This window comes from Symsagittifera roscoffensis, chromosome 3 (genome assembly GCF_963678635.1).
Source record: "Symsagittifera roscoffensis chromosome 3, txSymRosc1.1, whole genome shotgun sequence".
In the NCBI taxonomy this organism is placed as follows: domain Eukaryota; kingdom Metazoa; phylum Xenacoelomorpha; order Acoela; family Convolutidae; genus Symsagittifera; species Symsagittifera roscoffensis.
In genome coordinates this window covers 4,697,066-4,704,901 of record NC_087064.1, presented here as the reverse complement: position 1 = coordinate 4,704,901, position 7,836 = coordinate 4,697,066, and positions in this window count along the sequence as shown.

The window sequence follows — 7,836 nt, the reverse complement described above, 5'->3', positions numbered from 1 at the left end:
AAAATTTTGCATCACCTAACTTCGAGAGGCTCTCATCAATCCTAGGTATGGGATAGGCATCCTTCACCGTGACGGAGTTCAGGTATCGAAAGTCACAACAAAACCTCAACTGGTCGCCTTTCTTTTTGGCCCTCACTACTCCACACGCCCACGGTGACTTGGATGGTTCTATCATGTCATCTTTTCTACACGCGTCCGATTTGTGTGTGGGTCATGCGCCTCGCCCCCTCCCTGTGTGGTACCGCGTTTTCCTCAAGTTCTATTTCATGCTCAACGAAATTACAACACCCGATATCCGCCTTATGCCTCGAAAAAACTTCCTCGTTCCGCTCTAGTACGTCCTTGATGGCTTCGAGCTGTTCATCTTTCAGTTTGCCCCTCAAATGTTCAATCTCCGGCAGAACCGGTTTATCAGTTTGCATTTCATCTAGTGTGGGTCGCTCTGGAAAGTTCGAACAGCTCGACAGCCCATCGTCCGTTTCTGACTTAAGTGATTTAATAAGACCTGAAGAATCTTTTATTTTCTGCAATCGTCTCAAGATACAAATTTTGTCCCTGTGATTGGGACAATCAACAACTTCATTTTGTTTTGAGTTCTCAATCGTTTCATATCGAGTTTTAACCGGTAAAGCATATCCCAGTTTCCTCCCTCTCTGTATCGTGATCGGTATATCAAGGGTATTCAACAAGACACTGACGCAGAGGCCGCTCTTCGTTATCGAGAATGATCTTCCTAAAACAGCAGCACTTTGACTATTAGGATTCGGAACTATACACACTTGCTTGTTGTCACTTAGTTCATTGTAATTTTTCATCCTCAAGCTTACGATTGCCGCTTCATTAGCTTTTAGCCTCACCCTCCTACTCAAGAATACCGGTGCTTTGTTTTCATTTGCCATTATTAAATTTACCGGTTTGATTGCGTACCTCCTATCCGGGTTCCGTATCCTGAACATTGCGTTATTTAGGTCAATCGTTACGTCGAAATTCCTGATGAAGTCTCTGCCCAAAATGAATTGGTCAGATTCATCTAGGTTTTCTACCACGATAAAGCTCATCCACAGGTTACGTTCCCCCAAGTTGAGGGCTATTATCGGCGTCCTTCCCAGCACCCGAAAGGCCCCTTTGTTTGCTGCTGGCAGCCGTATTCTCGAATCTATCAAATCACCTTTATCAAAGCCCATCCGCTCTCAAGTTTCGATTGGTATGACGCTCAAGACTGCTCCCGTATCAAGTAGCCCACGTAGTTGAGTCTTTTTGCCACTTATGTCTAGCACGTGCCCTGTCACATCTGCCTCTGTCCCGATGTGCATCGCATCTTCTTCAAGCATAGCGCAGTGTCCAATCGATCTCACTTTCAACTCTTCTTTCCCTACGTAGATTTGCCCAATTAGGTCTTCGTCACATGTTATCATTGTCTTGGTATAGATGTTTATTCCATCTATATTTAGCATCACCTCGTGTGGACCATAAGCTTCAGTATACCTGTTGTCAACACGGACCGACTTGCTGCCCCCTCTCGTGAGTAGTGCTCTCAGCGCTCTAGAAGTCGTTTGTGGGCTTATACAACTCAAGTAATCTGCGTACACGTCAATGTGCATTATTTTCTGGTCGCTCGGTTCGCTCAAGTTTCTGGTTACCTCGTGGCCGCCCACTGTGATTATCGACATTATTCTGGCCCCGATTTTCGATATGCCGAATGGCTTTCCCATCACAATTTTTACAGTGTTACAATTCCCGGTCTTTGTTGAGCCTGGTACAGCCTCTGGTGTTGGGTTTGATCCGGTTAATGCCTCATTGAAATTCTGTCTTTCGATCTCCAGCTTCAGTCGTTGCTCTATTTCTTTCGCAGCCAGATCCTGTTTCACTTTGGCAATTGCTTCCGTTGCCGCTTTCTCATAGTTTATCTCTAGAGAGTTCCTGGCCGCGGACTCTATCGCACCATTAACATGTGTTACAGCTTTCACTGTTTTCGTCGGCAATTCCGTGCTTGGTGCTCCTAAGTTCCTAGATTCAATCTCGTTTTGTCTATTCCGCTGATTCTGCACTGCCGCTAATGCCAACTTATGTTTGGGGTGACTCTGGTCCTTGACCGCTTCCCAGAACAAGGGACAATCCATTCTGAAGTGCCCCTCCTGGTTACAGAAGAAGCATCTTGCGCCTATCTTGATGATTAAGCCACTATAGTACTCGTGTTCCTCCATCTGGCTCATGTCATCCTCATCCGGTGCGTATCCTAGGCTCTTCATGCCTTGTTTGTATGTTGTGCAGTCAGCCACGTGGTGGTCCGCTGACCCGCAGTTCGCGCATGATCTGCGCTTGTCCATATCATCTCTTGGTTTGTACCATGATGACCTCTGGGGTTGGCCTCCCCCCTGTGTGTTCCTGTTTTCTGAATATGAGTATTTCTTGGGCTTCATCAGCATGTATTCCCTTGATTTCTGTCTCATTTCTTCTGGGGTTGGTGCGCTGTCTTTCGACAATGTGTAGTATGTTGCTAACATTGTCCTTAAGTCGTCACTTTTTACCCCATCAATGAACTTCGAGGCAATGCTAAAGTTTCTTCTGTTTGTCGACTCCTCTGGGTCACTTCTTCTTCTCAAGCTCTCGAGATCATCTAGGAACCGATCTATTGACTCGTCGTCCCTCTGCCTTCTCTTTTCAAATCGCATCATCGCTTGGTGACCCTTCATGCCTGACCCGAATCGATTCAGCAATATCTCGAAGATCTTGTCCGCGGTGTCGCGTTCTTCTTCTTTCTTTGCGACCACGCATTTTAATGCCGTGCCTTCTAAATTGCTGAGTATGGCTGTGCATGCTTGTCTTTCATCATTTAAGTTATCTTGCTCTAGGTGTAATCTCATCACTTCCACCCAAGTGTCGATGCATCCATCGGAGTCGTCTTTGAATTCCTTTGGCTTCTTGAAAGTTTTTCTTGATTTTCCGTCCCTCCTATCGCTCGAGTCAGTGTTCCTCGTGGCGAAGGCCTCTAGAGTCCTGTTCATCATCTCCCAAGTGCTTGCCCATGTCATAGCATCCGGACCTGCGTTGCTGTTAGCTGTTGAGTCCCCCGGGCAAGTCGTTGTACTTGACGTTCCATTCTTCATGATTGTTTTAGCAGCTGTTGGTGCTATGCTCACCGTATCCCGGGTTAAGGGCAACGATGCCGATTGCCGTTTGCCCCTTTGTGGTTCCACAAAGTCAACTCTGGTGCCTTGCGTGCGATCCGCTGCCGGTCTTTCTTGTGAGGTAGAATTTCTCAAGATTGCATCCAATTTCGTCTGTATTGCACATGAACTTTCGGCCTGATTCTTGCTCATTGTGTCCATTCTCTTTTCCAGGCTACCTAATTGGCTGTTGACATCATCATATCGGTTTTTCAACTGTTGCATATCTTTTTTGATGTTCTTATCTGGTTCTTCATTGGTGGTTTCTACCTTATCTGACATCTCCTTGAGTCTCTCATCTGTTGCCTTAGCCAGGTTAAAATAACTATCCAGATAATCGTGTTTGTTGTATCTTAATTCTTTTCTTATCACTTCTCTGTCCTCTTCGCTGTGCTTCAGTTTTTTTGTCGATCTTATTCAGTTTCGCCATCAAGTCACCTAGCTCAATAGTAGCCTCTTCATGGTCAGCCGTCGGTCTGTCTTCGGCCGTAGCTTCTGCTTTATTTTGTTCCTCTCTTGGATTGGCTTCTGTCGTCTTCGTGCTCACTGTCCCAAATGTTCGTGCTCTTTCAGCTTTTGGTTCTTCAGTCATGTTTTCTTTCGTTTTTATTCCGACCATCATCGCCAACCTTTCTGTAAAAGATGTCTTTTTTACTTGAGAGTCTTCTTTCACCGTTTCTTCAGTGTTGCTTATTGCATCTTCCACATTGTCTATTGGTGAGAACTCTATGGGTTTCGGGTTTGGTTCTTCTGCATTGGGCATTGGAGTTGACTCCGTCGTCTTTTTCTCCAGTTCATCTACGCTCTGGTCTGGTGTCTCTAGGTCGATTTCGATTGTAGGCTCCACCTGTTTTTCCCTCGCATCTTCTCGCATCTTGCTCTCGGTGCCACTCCTCGTGCTGACCATGCTAACTGAAAAGTTATTTTTTGTTTTGCTTGGGCCCCTTGATGTCGTTCCACGCAGCGACGAGTTATATTTCGTGTTTGATCCACTTGACCTTTTTTCAAGCACCGGTACCCTACTCCGTCTCATTATTTCTATTTACAATTGCTCTTATTTACAATATTATTATATACACAATTCTATTCTAAGAATAAAAAAATTTTGTGGAAACAAATTCTTAAAAGAAAATATACAACGTGATAAAAACCTTGTTCCAGTTCTCTAAAATCTTCGAGTAACTTTCTTTATTTGTGGTCCCAACCGTACCGGGTTCCAATTAGTCTTGTTCTGTCTTAATTCTGTCTTAAAACAACTTGTTGTAATTTTACTTCAATTTTTATACTGTCCTATGACTTCCAGTTACCGTCCCCACTCTTCTTTGTACCGTACCAGGCTTCTTTCTACTGTCCCAAGACTGTTCGGTATTGTCCCAGTACTTCGTCAGTGTTCCAAGACCCTTGTCCTGAGAGTACTATCCCAAGGCTACTGTCCCAAGGCTAGTAACCCAATACCAGTGTCCCAAGACTGCTGTCCCAAGGCTAGTGTCCCAAGACCAGTGTCCCAAGACTACTGTCCCAAGGCTAGTGTCCCAAGACTACTGTCCCAAGGCTAGTGTCCCAAGGCTAGTGTCCCAAGACTACTGTCCCAAGGCTAGTGTCCCAAGACTAGTGTCCCAAGGCTAGTGTCCCAAGGCTAGTGTCCCAAGACTACTGTCCCAAGGCTAGTGTCCCAAGACTACTGTCCCAAGACTACTATCCCAAGGCTAGTGTCCCAAGACTACTGTCCCAAGACCACTGTCCCAAGACCCTTGTCCCAAGACCCTGTCCCAAGACCCTTGTCCCAAGACCACTGTCCCAAGACCACTGTCCCAAGACCCTTGTTCCAAGACCCTGTCCCAAGACCCTTGTCCCAAGACCACTGTCCCAAGACCACTGTCCCAAGACCCTTGTCCCAAGACCCTGTCCCAAGACCCTTGTCCCAAGACCACTGTCCCAAGACCACTGTCCCAAGACCCTGTCCCAAGACCCCTGTCCCAAGACCACTGTCCCAAGACCACTGTCCCACGACCACTGTCCCAAGACCACTGTCCCAAGACCACTGTCCCAAGACCACTGTCCCAAGACCACTGTCCCAAGACTGTATCAAGACTGTTCTGGTCCAACACTGTCCCAGGACTTCTTTGGCACTGTCCCAAGACTGTTGACAAGTGTCTGAGCGGTGGGACCTCTTTCTTCTTCGTTATGGGGACTTCTTGATTCACTGTACCTTGTACCACCACTCAAGCTCTAGTAAAATTTTCCCAAAAACCCTCTCTTAAAAGCCAAATGCTGCCCCCCCCCCTTTTTCTTATTTCTTTTTAATTACCTCTCTTTCAATGTTCCAAGCAACTTGAGACCAAAACCTGTGCGCAGGTATCTTATGATCACCTGTTCGTATAAAAACTAAACACAAATCCTCACCAAAATGCAACAAAAATCCAAGCTAGAAAAAGTAATAAAAACGGAAAGATGAGCCCACCTAAAATTCAAAGGTGACAAATGTCTACCTTCTATCGAAAAAATGTCTGGTACCTAATTGCCACGCGTTTCCTTCCCCCCTGCTAGCGATCTTATGGGGTATCACAAAAACTGTCTATGTCCGTTCCCCCCTACCGATCCGACCAGGGTACCTACCTTAACCTAATTCCAATTTTGGATATCCGCTTCCTATGACCAACGCGTGTAAATGACTAATGTAACTAAATCAACGATGTAGACTAATTAGTTACTCTAATTTCCCCCCTTTTTACAATTTACAACCGCCAACCTCTAACTTAACCAGCCCCCCTTCTAACCTCCCCCCTTTTTAGCCCCCCTTCTTAAACCTAAAATTACCTTAAGCGCCGGGTGCTAAACCTCTCAAGAGAAAACCGTAGACCCGTCTCCAGGCCTGCTCAAGTAAAAACGTTTCTCAAAACCGGGGGATATCGTTTATCCAATTTTACACTTATTTCCTATAATGTAATGTGAATTTTAACGATACCCGTTCTGCCCAACTTGAGAACTCGAGAACTGCCAAATCCTTCTTGGCTACTTGCCCACTCGACTGGTCACCTCTTCCAGTCCAGTCTCCTATTGGTTCAGCTCAAGTGCTCCTGAACCACTTTCCCACTCGGCTGGTCACCTCTTCCAGTCAAGTCTCCTATTGGTTCAGCTCAAGTGCTCCTGAACCACTTTCCCACTCGGCTGGTCACCTCTTCCAGTCAAGTCTCCTATTGGTTCAGCTAAGTTCCAAGCTATCTGAAAACCCTTGACAACGCCCCACACTCGGGCTCTTTATTAATGTTACTGGGTTAAATTACTAGGTTGATCGAAACGATCGAACTTGTAAAACATTATGGGTATACTATTTAATTAATATAAAGGTTTGATCCAACTAATCTGGTGTCAAAGTCACTGTCTTTTTCGTTTTATGGTTTTTGTTCCTTTTTCTATTCTTTTTTTTTTGTTTTTGTTTTGCTTTTTGTCTTTTTGCTCGTGTTTTTGTCCCCCTAGTTGCCCCCCTTTACTCGGTTAGCTAAGCCTCGTTCGGAGAGCGTACCAGGAAGTTTTCTCGAGTTTTCTTAAAAAGCTATCACGGTACAACCGGAAGGTTTGCACGTTCATGTCGAACCGCACCGCCGGTACTCTAGAATGGGCATTCAGCCCGAAGCTGTCTCAAGTAGGTTCGACTCCGTAGTCTTGATGTCGTAAACACCCAGGAGCGCCATAAAAACACTATGTAACATTCGTCTACTGCAGTCACACATGAGGCTTAAGAAAAATAGGCCCTATAACTATTGGCTCAAGAGTCAGGGACACTATCTCTTGTGTTTTTCTACCTCAAATCAGTCGGAGCCAATTCGGTTCGTTTGTGACATGAGACTACGACCCGTTACAGCTTAAAGGCTACTACTAAAATATCCCGCCACTCTAGAATTAAGAACGTCCCCATACTTAGGTCTCTAGATACCCAAAATACATGAACGCCGTTAAAAACCGGGTCGGAACAATCCGTTAAGTTACTTTTTATTAGACAGTGGAACTTTGATCCATTTCAGATGGATCAACCTAAAACTCGCCTTACCTCAACATAACAATTATAAAACACACTCTAGAAATTTAAATTAGTACTCACATTGTAGCACGCTCAAGAAAGGGAAGTACTTCAGTCGGTAATTAACTCGAGAATTAAATAATATAACTAAAATGAGTTTAATGTTTGTCAGTTTTAACAACAAGAACAAGTTTGTACTCTAGACTGTAGTTTCTCGTGAACCATTGGGACACTCAAGCTGTCCACCTTTCCACCGAAGGTTCACTCTAGTCCAGTTTAGAATAATACTCCAGTCAAGTCACAATAATCCAGTTCGTGGGAATACGCTTCTCTCTGTTTCGAATGGGACAGCTCTACTCTAGATTATTACTGTGACGGAAATTGCGAATAGCAATTTCCTACTGATTTCTCCTGCAACTTTCCCGCGATGGTCACTCGATTGTTCTGACTTCTCTTTTTTGACTTTCAGTTATCGCGAGAAAATCGTGCATGACAGGCTCCATTCGAAATTTTGAAAAATTAAATTTCACCCCAAAATTAAGTGTTTTTTGCTTCTCTCAAGGTCAAACTTCCAAATATGACCGACTGGCACAGTTACTGCTTTCGGCTTTGGTCAAAACACTCAAATTAACTAGATTACATGCAGAAATA